This window comes from Thunnus albacares, chromosome 2 (assembly GCF_914725855.1).
Source record: "Thunnus albacares chromosome 2, fThuAlb1.1, whole genome shotgun sequence".
Taxonomy (NCBI): Eukaryota; Metazoa; Chordata; class Actinopteri; order Scombriformes; family Scombridae; genus Thunnus; species Thunnus albacares.
The window spans coordinates 36,763,264-36,778,999 of NC_058107.1; the positions used below are offsets into that span (position 1 = coordinate 36,763,264).

The window sequence follows — 15,736 nt, forward strand, 5'->3', positions numbered from 1 at the left end:
TCTTTAGGTTTTGGTTTGTTGCTCAAATAAAACAAGCAAAATGAGAGCCCACCATTGGAGAAACTGAAAATGGCTTTTTTTGGATGATTTTAACAACTAATCAATTAATCAAGAAAATAGTCGTCTGATTAAACGATAAGGAAAATAATTGTTAGCTGTCCAAAACCCAAATTTATTCAGAGAAAAGCAACACATTCACATTGGAGAAGCTGGAATCAGAGAGTGTTTATCATGTTTACTTGACACACACACACAGAGCATGTGGTCCAGCCTGTGATGGAGGTTACTGAGGTTTGATCCGGTCGGTGTGGAGGATAAAAAGGTTAGGAGTGATGGCTGTGTCACGGCTCAGCAGGCTGACACTGACAGCCATTACAGTAGAAAAAATGACACAAATCACATTACTGTCACATGCCTAAACCTGCCTCTGTGTTCAAGTTCAAGCTCCTTTATTTGTCATGTGCACAATAATTACAGTGAAGCAGTCACTGGCAATGAAAACCATGAATCTGAGGCTCCCTCTAACAATGCTCAACCAACATGGCAGGTAAAAATAAGAAAACAATAGAATAAGAATCTAAGACAAAATAAAATAAAATAAATAGTGCACTTAAAATACAGGAATAATATGTACAGTATATATATAAGTGAAATAGGATATGATACTGTGGTAGGAAATAAATATACTGTTGTGGTGGTTAAACAGCCCTGTGAACAGAAGTAAGTAAATATATAAATATATAGATAAATATATTGTGTATAATGTGCAGTAATAAATATATACAGCGATGTAAACACGTGTAGAGTGTAAAATGTATCTCAAGGAACAAGCTCAAGAGTTCAACAGTCTTATGGCCTGTGGGATGAAGCTGTACCTGAACCTGGTGGTGCAGGACGGCATGCTGTGGTACCATCTGCCAGACAGTAGCAGGTAGAACGGTTTGTGGTTGGGGTGATCGGGGTCTTTGATGATCCTGTTCCTGCACCACTGTGTGTAGAGGTCCTCTATGGATAGCAGCTCTGTCATACCTTGTGATTGAGGGCAGTGCAACTACCAAACCAGGCGGTGATGCAGCCAGTCAGGATACTCTCAGTGGTCTCAATGGTGCACCTGTAGACGTTGCAGAGTGTCCTGGAGTCCATGTTGAACCTCCTCAGCCTCGGAGGAAGAAAAGCCCTTGTCTTGCTGTCTTTGTGATGATGCTAGTGATGGTGTGGTGAGATCAGGTCGCTGATGTGAACCCTGGGGTCATTCCCTTCTCTCTGTTGCTTCCTGTAGTCCACAATCAGCTCCTTTGTTTTGCTGACTTTGAGATGGATGTTGTTGTCCTGGCACTAAGATGTCAGGGCTCTGACCTTCTCTCTGTAGGTCGTCTCATCGCTGGCGGTGATCAGGCCGATGACGGTCATGTCATCAGCAAACTTAATAATGGTGTTGGAGCTGTGGGTGGCCATGCAGTTGTGTGTGAACACCCTGAGGTCTGCCCATCAGGAAGTTCAGGATCCAGTAACACAGGGCAGTGCATACCCCCAGATCTCTGAGCTTGAAGGGCAAAATGGTTTGAATGTTCAACTACAGTCATTAAACACCATTCTCACATATGTGTTCTTCTGGTCCAGGTGAGAGAGGGCCATGTGGAGATTTAGGGATATGGTGTTGTCCATTGATCTATATGGACTGTATGCAAACTGAAGTGGGAGGAGATGATGAAGGTTTTGTCTAACCGCGCAAAGCACGTCATGGTGATGGTGGTGAGTGATACTGGGTGCGGGCAGAGGGTTTTGGGGACATGGACATCTTAAAACATGTAGGGACTACAGACTGGAACAGTGAGAGATTGAGGATGTTGGTGAAGACCATCCACCAGTTGATCCGCACATACCTTGAGGACTCAGCCAGGGATGCCATCAGGTCCAGGTGCCTTGTGTGGATTAATCCTTTTAAAGGATCTGCACACATCTTCCCTGGAAATTACAAGGGGGCAGGGGTCCTGGGCCTCAGCAGAACTGAGATTTGATGTGATTTCCTGAAGGGGGGCGAGGGAGGACCTTATATCCATCCCGCAAAGGAGTATAAACATGATTGAGTGTGTTTTCTCTATGTGTAGGACAGCTGATGTGCTGGTGATGTCTCGGCTAGACTCTCCTCAGGTTGGCGTTGTTAAAGTCTCTGGAAACAATAAAAACAGCCACCGGCGATGAGGTCTAGGTCCTGTCAATGACTCCGTACAGCTCTTCCAGGGCTTGGTTGGTGTCAGCATGTGGTGTGATGTACACCGCTGTGAGAATGACCAATTTAAACTTGTGTGTTTAGAGATAATAAAGATTATTCCGATTATAAGGTGCTCTAGTTTAGGAGAACAGCCTGTAGAAGTTATCTCCACATCTGAGCACCACCGGTTGTTCACCATGCAGCAGACACCGCCCACCTTGCTCTTCCCTGATGTTATTGTCCCGTACTGGCGGTGAACAGAGTCCCTCTTGCACAATGGCTGGGATCGCAGGGTTGAGCCAAGTCTCTGTGACATCCGTAACACAACAGTTTTTAGTGTCACGTTGAAAAACCATCCTGCTCCGGAGTTCATCCAGTTTATTATCCAGTGACTGGACATTTGCCAGAAGATTCTCATCCTGACCAGGACCCCAGCCCTCAATCCCCACTTCCTTTGTCTTCTCCGTTTTCCAGGTACAGCAACAGGTAATCCCAGTCATGGATAATCCCCATTGTTCATAAAAGTGTGATAGGGCTTGCTTTGGCTGTGTGCATGTCAAAAAAATGAGATAAATAAAAAGATAACACAAAATGAGACGAAAAAAAAAGTTGAGGAGGAGCCCGAGATACGGCAGCTGTCCTCGGCGCCGTCTTGGTGATACTGTGTGTGTGTGTGTGTGTGTGTGTGTGTGTGTGTGTGTGTGTGTGTGTCAGGCAGTGATGTGTGGGGTGTCAGGGTCCTGGTGTGACCCCGGCGTTGGATCGATAGCCGGACAATCAGAGCTGACAGATGGCAAACCTGAGCCTGAGTCTCCAGCAGAGAATTTCTACCACATCCCGCCATTGACAGACAGCGAACGCACCGCGACGCCCCGCCCACCTCCAGGGCTTTACCTGCCTGACTGACGATCAGGGACGAGAGGTGAGCAGGAAGTCACCGGGGACTGACGTTTATCCTGATTTCAGGCCAGCTGAGAGGTGAAACCTACAGAGCTGCTGTGAAATCACTGAGACACTGAGGTTTCTTTCATTTCAGAGGTTTTTATCCTGTAGTCCCGCAGGACTGTCATGATGTCCACTAACAGACTTTATTAGACGTTATGGTAACACTTTATTTTACAGGTCCTTTAATTTTATGCTAATTTTAGAGCTGAAACAATTAGTCATTTAATTGATTAGTTGCCAACTATTAAATTACTCACCAACTGTTTTGATAATCAATTTACTGTTTGGAGTCATTCTTTAATTTTCTGTTTCCAGCTTCTCAATTGTGAATATTTTATGGTTTTTTTTAGTCCTCTATGACAGTAAACTGAATATCTTTGGGTTGTGGACAAAACAAGACATTTCAGGACGTCATCTTGGATTTTGGGAAACAGTGATCGACATTTTACCCCATTTTCTGACATTTTATGGACCAAACAACCAATTAATTGAGAAAATAATCATCAGATTAATTGATAATGAAAATAATCGTTAGTTGCAGTACTTTGCAGGTATTTAAGGGTTCATTTTTAATTTTGGTGCAACTAATAAGACAAAAAACCCAGCAAAATTCAGGATAAATTATTTGGGTTAATACTGTATGCAAAAAAGGATGTAACGAAGTGTGATGTCACCCAGAAGTTTAGAGGGAAAAATCACTATTTGGTGGAGCTGTTAACAACTCATAGACATGTGAAATGTGACCCCGACTACACACTGCTTTTTGTAAGACGTCAAAAGCCAAAAAAGGTTGGAAACCACTGGTTTCATCTTTAACAATGTGTTGTATTTTAAAAGCTTGTTATATTATCCATTGTGTCAAATCTTCATCTGAAAAGTAACTAAAGCTGTCAAATAAATGTAGTGGAGTAGAAAGTACAATATTTCCCTCTGAAATGTATAAAGTAGCATCACATGGAAACACTCAAGTAAAGTACAAGTACCTTATAATTGTACTCCTTTGAGTCAATGTACTTCCTGGCCAAATGCGAAGCCTCCAGCTGTCAGTCATCCAGCCTTGTCTGAGTGAGTGTACGTTTGTTTTTCAGACTGAACCTGAGCTGCTTTAAACTAAAGACAAATATGAGCAAACTCAACCCTTCACACTGAGATATACAGCCACTGACCAACACACACACACACACAGAGGAGGATGGAGTGTGCTGTGGTTGATATGTGAGGCTCATTAACACCATTGTCTCTATAAGGAATGGTGGACAAAACAACAACAACAGCAATAACGACAGCTACATCCATCCTGTCTGAGGATTTACACGCTCCCTGTTAGGACCTCAGCTTTATTTTTAACTTTTGGCCAGCTGCACAGTCTGCTGGCATTTTAGCCTCCTTAACAAAGCCTACTTTTTTGTTGTTATCTAGTGTAAACAGACTCCTGTCTGCTCCGTTCATTTGTCTGCATCGCTCCCACAGACACTCTCTGTTGGGCTAAAATCTGAGATGTCTGTAACTTTAAATTCTGTATTGAATTAATATGACTTCAGGTGTTTTACTTAAGAGATTTTAATCTAATAATAATAAGGCAAGTATCATAATTTTGAGTCCTTGATTTGATTATCAATTATTTATTTTATTATTTGAGGACTGATGTAGATGTAATTATCAGTATTCAACATTGCAACATAAAATATGGGACATTCTCATTATTATTATTATAGTTTGTCATCATTGTACGTCTCAAGTTGTTATTTGCTGAACAGCGATTGTCCAGTATCAACCCTGTCTTCTAGAAACTACGTTCATATACAGATAAGTTCTTTTCTCAGTTATGTTTTGTTGGTTGAGAGAAAAAACGTAATTCAGCCAACAACAAGTTTTAAGCAAAACATGTTTGCTGTTGCAATTTAGTCGTATATGAACGTAATTTCTAGTAGACAGGGTTTCTAATCCAGTCGTAACAAGGCACATCAGGTCTGTGTTGAAGTCCTGTGGACGGGGATGTAGTAAGACTGATACACATCCAAATAGTTTGGAAAGTTTTGTCTTTATTTACAGCTTTTCCAAAACCAAAAACACAAGAGCAAACATGCAATGACTGAAAGTCTTTGTCCCTGGTCAGTCTTTCGTTGGCATGCCGCTCAGAATGTGATCAAAACATCAGAATTTAATGGAGATTTATGACCGAAAAATGATTTCATGGAGCAGATGATTGCAACTTTTCCTGTTTTCTTTCACAAAGTTTATTATTAGAGCAGCTAAGAGCTGAAAAGACTCTTCTGTTCATACTGGACTCCATTTAGTTGTAAAGTTTAGATTATAACTTTTATTTTATTGCCTTATTATGACCATATATTCACACTGATTCTACAGGATCTGCTGGACATGGAATACGTAACATTGCTGTGATGTGTCTTTGTCACTCAGCCAGAGGAGACTTTTATACCAATGTTCCTTACAGCTTCATTCAGACATGACAGCACATTTACGGAAAGAGACGATGCTCCTGAGATATTTGGCAGCTGGTGCATGAGGGGAAGAGTGACGAGTTGAAAATATGAAAAGGAGGAAGGGAAGACTTTTTGTTCGTTCACAGGCTGCATCACTGATGGATTTTAAAACACTATTTTGCAGTTGAAGTCTTAGTTAATGACCACTAAACCACTACTGTCAGTTTCATCATGTGATGTTATTTGAAAGCAAATTCTTCTTGCTGGCCTGTTTAATGAAGTCCCACATGACAGGATGTTAAGTTGTTATTCTCTAATTCCTGTTAGCTCTCATGTTATATGTAAAGCATTTAGCTGGATATTCATTTATACAACAGTTGGCATGAATGAAAATAGAAAGTATAGTGAGAGTATGCTGGTCTGAATATTAAAAGTGTCAAAAGCCAAAAAGGTTGGAAACCACTGGTTTCATCTTTAACAATGTGTTGTATTTTAAAAGCTTGTTATATTATTAGTATAAAGTAGCATCAAATGGTAATACTTAAAGTACAAGTACCTCAAAATGATACTTTGTAGTTACTTTGCACATTTCTCTCTCTGCATGTTTGACCTTGTGTTGCTGCAGCCTTTATGTTAACCCATAAGAACCCATAGCTGACACAGATGTCACCAACCCTTTCAATGTTCAGGAAAATTCCTTATACGGCTTTATCCTTGATTTCAACTCACCAAGTCCCAAAGTGACATCTACTGAACATCTTGGTGCAGTCAATGTGACAATGTGTGAATCTGTGTACCCATGACATCACTTCCAAAATGGCGGCAGTGTGCCTGGTCAGCAAATGTGACAGAACTAGCTAATCTTAAAAAAGCTTGTTTTTTGTTACTAAAGGTAGGTTTCAACCCATTTAACAATTCTGATGCTTTAATAAGACGTCCTGTATTACATTTAACCTGTTCTGACCACATGTCTTGAACAAATTGATATAAAACAAGTTCGGGAAATATCGTTATGACATGTATGTTACATTACAGATCTTTGACACTGAAGGTAGAATTTCAAAAAAAATTCAGAAATGTGTTCCTTGTGGTCCATTTGGTCTGTTTTATATTCCCCATAATTTTCCTTTAAGGAGAAATGGGTTCAGGTTCTTATGGGTTAATCTGACGGCATTCAGATTACTGTTGTGACTTTTACGTGAAAGTGACTGGTGCATATTCAGACATGAAACATACATGTTAAATTGCCATCAGATTAACATAAAGTGGCTTTATACGCTGATATACAAGTGAGGTGCCACCACAGTGATGGTGGTTTATCTACTTTGTCTACAATCTTTATTTGTCTTTAGTTCTGTGTCTTGTGCAGTTAACAGTAGATGCCTAAATCAAAGTTAAAATGACGACCTTCAAGTCACATATTCCTGATTAGTAAAATCACTGACTGTAAAACACTCAAAGTCCACAAAACACTGACTGAGTTACCGAAGAGACAGTAATGGTAATTCAATACATCGATCCCTCTGTAGTATCCGACCATCAAACCCACCAATCTGCACACGAGGAGAGTCAGAGCGGCGTGTGCCGGGTGTCTCCCACAGGTTCCAGACCAGTCTAATGATGGCCCTCGACACGCTCCACTGAGAGGTCGAAGGTCGAAGGTCAACATCAGAGACAGAAAAGGGAGAGAGAGTGTTGTGTTTGTGGTGGGGGAGCAGAGATGAAACCACCTACTGAGGTTTTCTCTCATTTCAGCCAAAATAGACACAAAATCTGACATAAATTCATCATAGTATGTTTTTATCACACTGACGTTCCACATTTAATACTTCTGGTTTGTTTGTGCAAATAAAACATCCATTGGTACCTCTGAAGGGATCCATCCTCTCATAATATTTTATGACAATTATGTTTTATATGAACATTGTTCAAAGACAGTGAAAGTGTTACATAACATATATGACTATTGTTTTCATTAACAGTAGTGTGAGGGATTACATTTTGAAATTCAGTAATTATATTATAGTTACTAATCCCAGTAACACTCCGTTACTTTACACTTTGGGGTCGATGTGCTTGTTGTTTTACTGGGATTAATGGAGGGTTGATATCAGTACGACTCGTGGTTATCCCAAAGTTGTCTTATTCACATGTTGTGTGTTCTTACCTGGCTTGCTAACGTTGGCGGCGGGTACGCCTACATTCGGGAGTCACCTGACACTAGTTTAGTTTAGAGTTGAAGGGTGTGTAAATCGTGCAGCTGAGGTCGGGACTTCTGCAGTGCTGTGTGCAGTCACTGAGGCTACGCTAACGCTAGCTGTTGGACGGTCAGTAAATCCTTCCCAACTGTATCCAAACTGTATCCTGCCAGCTTGATAAACTCATATCCTGTTTGTAAAGCTAGATGTTACGAGGTGTGATGTTACCTGACACTAGTTTAGCTTAGAGTTGGAACGTGTGTAAATCGTGCAGCTGACGTCAGGATTTCTGCAGTGCTGTGTGCAGTCACTAAGGCTACGCTAACGCTAACTGTTGGATGGTCAGTAAATCCTTCCCAACTGTATCCTGCCAGGTTGGTAAACCCATATCCTGTATGTAAAGCGAGACGTAGCAAGGTGTGATATCACCTGTTGGTTTCGTTGGAGCCGGTTTGTAACCCAGAGTTGCAGTTCATGTTCAGCACCATCTTTTCTGTTTGGAGCCAGGACCTTCCAAATAAGGAGTCTGGGGTGTTGCCTTTAGCTAAATTGTGCTAACAGGGCAGGTATCGTAATCAAGTAACGTTAAACTTAGTGTAATATTGCAACAATAATCCGACTCCTGCGAGTCCTGGAGCCGGGGAGAGCAGCAGGTGAGCCAACCGTCAATCAAAGCTATCAATCGACACCCAAACTGCAGACATCAAAGCTACTGTAAGTCTTCAAATCTTATTGACGGAGCAATAATTTCCAAAATGAACACCAGCACACTTATTAGAGGGCCTGAATTTAGAAACTGAGACCATAATGACTCAACAATAATCTAGAGAGAAGTTAAGGCTTCTTTACAGAAATTCCACATTGGCTTCAGCCTCAAACCTAGTTAGATAGCTGCTGCTTGGTTGAAGTAAAAATGTCTTATTTTCTGTTTCTACACATGTTAAATGCAGAAGTTGCAGCATGTGGCTGTGGAGGATAATGAGCTCTGTAAAGGCAGCTTTGATGGAACTGAGCAGGCTAATGATTAAGTAATGTATTACTTTTACAATTAGTGTATGTGTAATGTGTAATCAGTAATAGATTACAGTTTTCAAGTAACTTGCCCAGTTGCTCAGTCAGCTTTAGACGCTTGTTCTAAACTTCTCTCACACTGTTGTTGCAGCTCTCTGACTTTTAAGAGCAGCACAGTGATCATAAAATATTCCTTCTCTCGGTCTAAGCGGACCACCCTGTTGTTGAAGTGTTAACTGATGTCTCCACATGGTGATCAAAAATATAAGAGGCGATGATAAAGAACGATGAGTGATGTTGACATTGCTCATAAAACTTTGATCAAAGGATCAGATTTTTATTTTAAACCTCAACTTTTCAGGTCTCTTCTTTCTCTCACAGAATTATCTCAGTTTCTTCTCTCTCTTTAAGTCCCTCGTCTCCGACCCTCATAAAAAATACTCCCTCTGTCTCCTCCATCTTTCCTCCCTCCCACACTTTTCTGGTTCTAAATATAATCCTGGGTTTGTGGCCTCCCCCTCTGGTCCTCCTCCATCCTCCATCCTTAACCTCGTCCTGGTCTGCAGCTGATCTTACTCGGCTGGACCCTCAGGTACTGGGCTAACCGGACGCCGAGGCCGAGGCATGCATCACTGTCAGGCTAAATGTAGAATCAGCATTTCTGAGTCCGCCAAACTCCCAGCCGGGCCTAACCCTTACCTGGTCAGTCCAGAGGAGACTCCGCAGCCCCTCAAGGCTCCGCACCGCCTCCGGTATCGATTTCTCTCTTTTACAGCAGAAACAAAGAGACTTTCTCTGTTACATGATATATCATAATCACGTCATTTGTAGCTTTGAGTCCGCAGATGTACAGGAAGCAGGCCAGCGTTAGAGAGAGACCTAGATAAAGAGGTCTGGCCTGTCTCGAGGTAAAAAAAAAAAACCTAATTGCAGCGTCTGAATCTTTGTTCCATTTCTCTGAGAATAAATTATAGTCTTTGAGTTTAAAATCAAGTTTCTTTTTCAGCTTCTGTTGAACGTGAAACCACAAAACTTCAAACATGTCTGCCAAAAAAGTAATTTTACATTATAGAAAACAGACTGATGCTGATATTTTCCCTTTAATAAGAATCAGATCTCAATTTAAAGGTCTTCAGTGGGAGTTTTAGTGTCTCGGGATACTTTAAAAACTTATTCAGACGGTTCTGGCAGAAAAAAATGAATATCTGTAACTTTTGGTAGATGAATTTAACTTTTTAAATTTAAGATTTGCTGATCAAACTACAGGTTCAACATTTTGGGAAATGGACTCATTGTTTCTCTTTCCAAGAGTGACATGATAAGGTGGATATCAGTCTCGTGTCTGCATCTCTAAAGTTCACCGATTAACATCTTCTTTGTTTAATCTGTACACAAACATGTAAAAACCTCACTGAGAGGACGGGACTTCATGCAGTCACTGCGGCTAACGTTAAGCTAGCTGCTGATGGTCAGTAAATACCTTCAAACTGTTAAACCACAACATCTCTTCTTCTTCTACATGTGTTGAACACGAGGTGTGTTTCCATCCACCTTTTTTTTGCACTTTTTCAATTAAAAAAAAAAAGTTAGTGGAAACACTGGGAATTCGAAATAATCAAAATATCGCAAAAGTGTTTTTACACTTGGATGAGGTGGAAAAGTTGATGTATCAATAAAAACAAAGGGTTAGTGTGATGGAAACAGATTTAGTGAATAAATGATGGCGTACAGGAAGCATGTGACTTAAAGGTCTCTAAGCTTTCTTCTTCGTCTCTGGGCAGCGTTCGATACATGTATACAGTCTACAGTATGTACGGCTGCTATCAAAACGATACCAAAACAAGATGTTAGCTGTTCGTCTCCATCACCGGGATGTTTATCATCAACATCAGCAGAATCAGCACTTTGATGTGTTTAAGATTTTGTGTTTTTTCTTTATGATTTTAAAAATTGTCCATTGTTTTTTTTTTTTTTTTCATTTTATCTTGATTTGTATTTTATGTATTTTGTGTTCAATGTAGAGGAAGAGTAGCTGTCGCCTGGTGTAATGGCTAATGGGGATCCTAATAAACTAAACTAAACTATTAATATTCGCAAAAACAGTAGTGGATGGAAACATTGATTCACATTTTCAAATGTAGATTTTCTGAAATTTCAACCACATGTGGATGGAAACCTGGATGCAGCAGATGGAAGATGTGGCGACGGAGGTTTTAACGGAGCTGATTGAGTAACAAAGTAAAGCAACAAGTAACATAACTAGTTACTTTTGCTGTTGAGTAATTGATAAAATAATGTAATTACTTTAAAAAATGAACATTATGTGTACGTGATTACATTTTTGAAGCATCTTTTCCGAATTTCCTTCTTTACAGACGCTGCAGTATCATCATAGTTTATATTTCTTTACATAAAATGTGAGTAGAATTAAAATATTTAGTTTGACTTTGTGTTCAGATTAAATAAAGAAGATTAGTGAGCTTTAGAGGTGTCACAACGTGTATTTTGAATTTTTGGACATAGTCAGGCTAACTGTTTCCACCTGTTTCCAGTCTTTATGCTATGCTAAGCTAAGCTAACCAGGTCCGGACTCCATCTTCTCATCTCACCTTCAGAAAGAAAATGAATATTTTCTGTAGATTTTGTTTAAATTTTCCTCTGGTGTGCGTCATTTTATTCATATTTCACCCAAAGTCAGGATGATATGAACACTACGAGAATTTAAAATTAAGCTCTTGTAGGTTTGAACAAGGCTGAATCCTCTGGTCAGTCCAGTAGAGATTAAGACTTTAAACACACTGATTTTGGAAGAAAACACAGACTTACCAGTATCTTCTGTCTACAGAATACATTGTAAAGACAAACTAAAGAAAATTATTCCATCCTGATGGATTCAGGCGTGTGAAAATATCCTGAGAACAATTTTTACATCTGTTTTTGTTTTTTTGTGCCAAGTTGTTTTAATACATAGCACAACTACATGACTGCATACCAGGAAAGAGCACAGCGTCGTGGTTGGGATGTCTTCTGGCCGGTGTGTCATGCTCAGGAATATGATGGATGGTTTCCAAACAAAAACCAAGTTTGAGGAGCGAGCAGCAGAGAGACTACGAGCCGATGATGGATGGATCAGTCAGCTGCGTCGCCTCGCTACAGCACACAGCGTTCACAACACAACACACATCATACCACCCAAAAAAATTAAAAAAAAATCAAGACTTTTGGCAGGAAACACCCCGACACACACAAAATTACTTCACATGGACTTTTTTAAATACACAAACCCTCCAGTCCTGTATGTGGTGTGTTTACTGTTCGGCAGCAAGCGTGAAAATTTAATTTCCTTTTGGGGGGACAGAAACCAAAAATCCCCCCCCAGAAAGCATTAAAAGTTGAGCTTTAACATCGGTGTTTACAGTAAAATATGTGAATTCCTGAGGAGGTCAGACCGCCTGCTGCTCTGAAAACTGGAGGTTAATGGAGGCTGAAGGGTTTTTACTGCAGGCTGGGCAACACCGAGAGTTTCAGCTCTTAGAAAAATATTAATTTTAGATTTGAGTACATTTATTTTAGAGCTAGTTTCCATGTAGCATTCATCAGTTAGAAATTATATTTGCAATCAGAGTTTATTGAGGACTAGTACATTTAAAAAAGGAAACTAAGGGTAGACCTTATTAAAACCAATTCAGGGAAAGTTTTAAAATTTAATTTAAATAATTAATTAGGATAGTGCCGTAACTGTAACTCCAATGTGTGATTCTGTACGAGGATATATATTAATATTAATTAGGATAGTGCTGTAACTGTGTTTTCCCAATTATGTGTTGTCTAATAATCTCCAAAAAATATAAACAAATTAAAAATAATAATAGAAATCTTAACTCACGGTCAGCTTCCATCATAATAACGGAGAGATGAGAGGTGGTTAAAAGCTCTGGAAGCTAGTAAGTGGACCATGAGTTAAATATTATTCTGTAAAACTATATTAGCAATAACTTAACCAAATCAATGCATGTTGTGTGAACGCAGATGTGTGAAAAATGCCCAAAAACTGATAAAATGGTTTGAAATGTAATAAATAGTCAAATAATTTGCTGTTAATTTCACTTGAATGCTGTTCAGTTGGATTATATTAAATTTAATTGAAGTAATGGCAGTGATGGTGCTGCAGAAAGATGAAAATAAATAAATAAACTTTTAAAGACAGAAGAAGTGAATTAAAAGACGTCACTGATTCTGCAGCCTCAGATCTGATGCTGACAGTTGTTGTAACGTGATCCTCTACTGATCCCTGCAGGGAAATCCTTCTGTTCTCCTCCCTCCTCCTCCACACAGAGAGGTCAGAGGTCATGGTCACGGCTTCAGGACGTTGTTTTCTAAGCATCCGTGCTGCCGTTAATACAGCGCACTTAAGAGGAATAAAAAGGATGAAAATGTCAGAGGTGAAGCCTTTATTAGAGATCAGCTGAAATAACATCAGAAGGTTTTTTATCCTTTGTTGATTTGTTGTCATCTGTTTTGTTAAATGGTTCTTGTTCCATGTGCTGCTGTTTACAGTAAGTAGGACACTATTATTATAATGTAATTATGATTATTATTTTATCAGTGGTTGTAATAGTAGTAATAGTCGAGGTAGTTGTAGGATTGGTAGTTTTCATTATTAAGTACAGTTTGAGCTTTTATGAAGGCTGCAACTAAAGATTATTTTCATTACTGATTAATTTTCCATTTTTAGGATTGAGTGATTATTCGTTTAGTATATAAACTGAGAGAAAAAAGTGAAAACATCTTCAAATGTTAGTTTTCTTCTTTTGTCTGAACAATGGTCCAAAACACAAAGATATTCAGTTTACAGTGATAGAAAACAGAAAAAAGCAGTAAATCATCACATTTGAGAAACTGGAACCAGAGAACGTTTTTTTTTCCTCATTGATAAATGACCTGAACAATAAGTCAATTATCAGCATCGTTGGTGACCTGTTGATTCATTAACCTTGTTTCAGCACTTATACATTTCAGCATAGTCTTAAATTTCAGGACAGTGCAGCACGACAATGATCGAAGGCTAAAAACATCCGAAACAAGACTGATGAGTGAAGTGTGACCAGTGAACACATGCAGTTCTGTTTCTATTACACTCAGAGTCCCTGCAGTTATATATATATATATATATGATATATTTTGGGCTGCCAGTGTACGGTTTGTATGTGGGTGTTGATTGACAGCTGTGATTGACTGTCCGCTCACCTGCTGCTCTTCCGGGACTCACACTGAGTCGGACTATTGTCGCAATATTTCACTAAGTTTAATGTAACTTCATTATGATACCTGCCCAGTTAGCACAATTTAGCTAAAGTAGCTAACATTAGCTCAAGTCTGCACCACTTATGCTGTGTCTCGATTCGCGTACTTCTGTACTTACACTTAACATTTTGAGCGCATAAGTGCGTTCACACTGTTAAGTATGGAAAAATGCACTGCACTGTGAGGACCCAGATGGTGCACTCAAACTATGGACACTTCTCGCCCTCAATGGTCGCCATCTTGGCTATGTAGCGGAAGGGGAGGGACCACTTTTCAAACTGGAAATGGCGGCCGAGTACGTTGTAACTACGGTGAACATCACCGCATTATACAAATGTAAGTTATACATGTGTTTTTTAGCACTAAGCACCACTATACTGTTGTTGGATATAAGCCATCAGTATGTTTTTTGGGTTAATTTAGCAGTCTGTAATGATTTGGTAGTGCGAACGATAACACGAATGCTAACGCTAGCTAATGCTAATTTGCGATCTTCATTCCTGGTAAGTGCACAACGGCCGTGTTTGATTTGAGACGACACTACCCTGTAGAAATTCGTGCACTACGCCAGTAAGTACATAGTGACCACAGTGTACTACATGACAGTGTACTAACAGAAGTATGTGATTTGACACACAGCTTTAGTGGTCGCGGTAAGCTAGCATTAGCTTGAGTCCGAGGTAGAGAGTTTCCAGAGTGTGAAAGGAAACACCCTGCACTCTTTATTATTTGGAAGCTCCTTGATCCAAACGGAGATGTCGGTGCTGATGATAACATGCAATTCTGAGCTTCAAACGGGTGATGTCTCACCTCGCTACGCCCATGTTTATATACAGGTTAATTTAATTTAGCATGCAACAGCTCTGTCAACTAGGAGCAATGCTGATCTTGAGGAAAACTTAAAGATGAATATTGATTTGAGGTTCACTGCCTGTCCTGTTACAAGGTCTACGAAAAACTATATTTTTTATTTATTTTTATTTCCTTTATGTGAAAATCAAACACGTGTACATGACATTAATAACACATAAATTAAATGTTTCCACCTGCAGAGTAAAAAGTAAAACAGTTTTCATTCTGAATAGTCAAATAAGAGGTCAGAAAAAAAATAAATAAATAGAAAACAGAGAAATCAAAGAGAAAAGTTGAGAAAAAACTACAACATCAACAGTAACGGTGGGAAACAGCAGGACGGAGTTACTACTTACAATTTTGAAAACATCCTGGGTGATGAAATATTAATCGTGTCGTCTTTTTCTCGACCGGCATCACATCGTGTTATAAATAATGCAAATTTTGAAGTAAATATGATCTTGAAAATCATTAAGAGTCCTGAATCTGAGGCCCAAGTGAGCGTACGCTCTGACATCAGAAATGTCATTAGCAGCGGAGCCCGGAGCCAGCTGAACTCTGGGTAATTCCTGTCACGGCGTGTCGGGGGAAAACACATTTGGTTGTTGAACAGAGCGACTCCGACTCACTTCACATAATCAATACGACCAGATCCCAGAGCCCCGCTTCCCACAGAGGCTCCGGCATTTACATTTTGATTCAGGTCCTGCAATGAAGAGGAGGAGGAGGAGGAGGAGGGAAGTGGCCTTTTAACTCTCCTCCTCCTCCTC

At 39.8% G+C, this 15,736-nt stretch overlaps 1 long non-coding RNA gene across 1 annotated transcript; it reads left to right on the top strand.

Moving 5' to 3' along the window:
• The first annotated feature begins 10,510 nt into the window (after window positions 1-10,510).
• Window positions 10,511-13,557, top strand: LOC122968344. Its single transcript, XR_006398809.1, has 3 exons — window positions 10,511-11,048; window positions 11,186-11,227; window positions 11,766-13,557. It is a non-coding gene; the product is annotated as an uncharacterized LOC122968344 (long non-coding RNA).
• The last annotated feature ends 2,179 nt before the right edge of the window (window positions 13,558-15,736 follow it).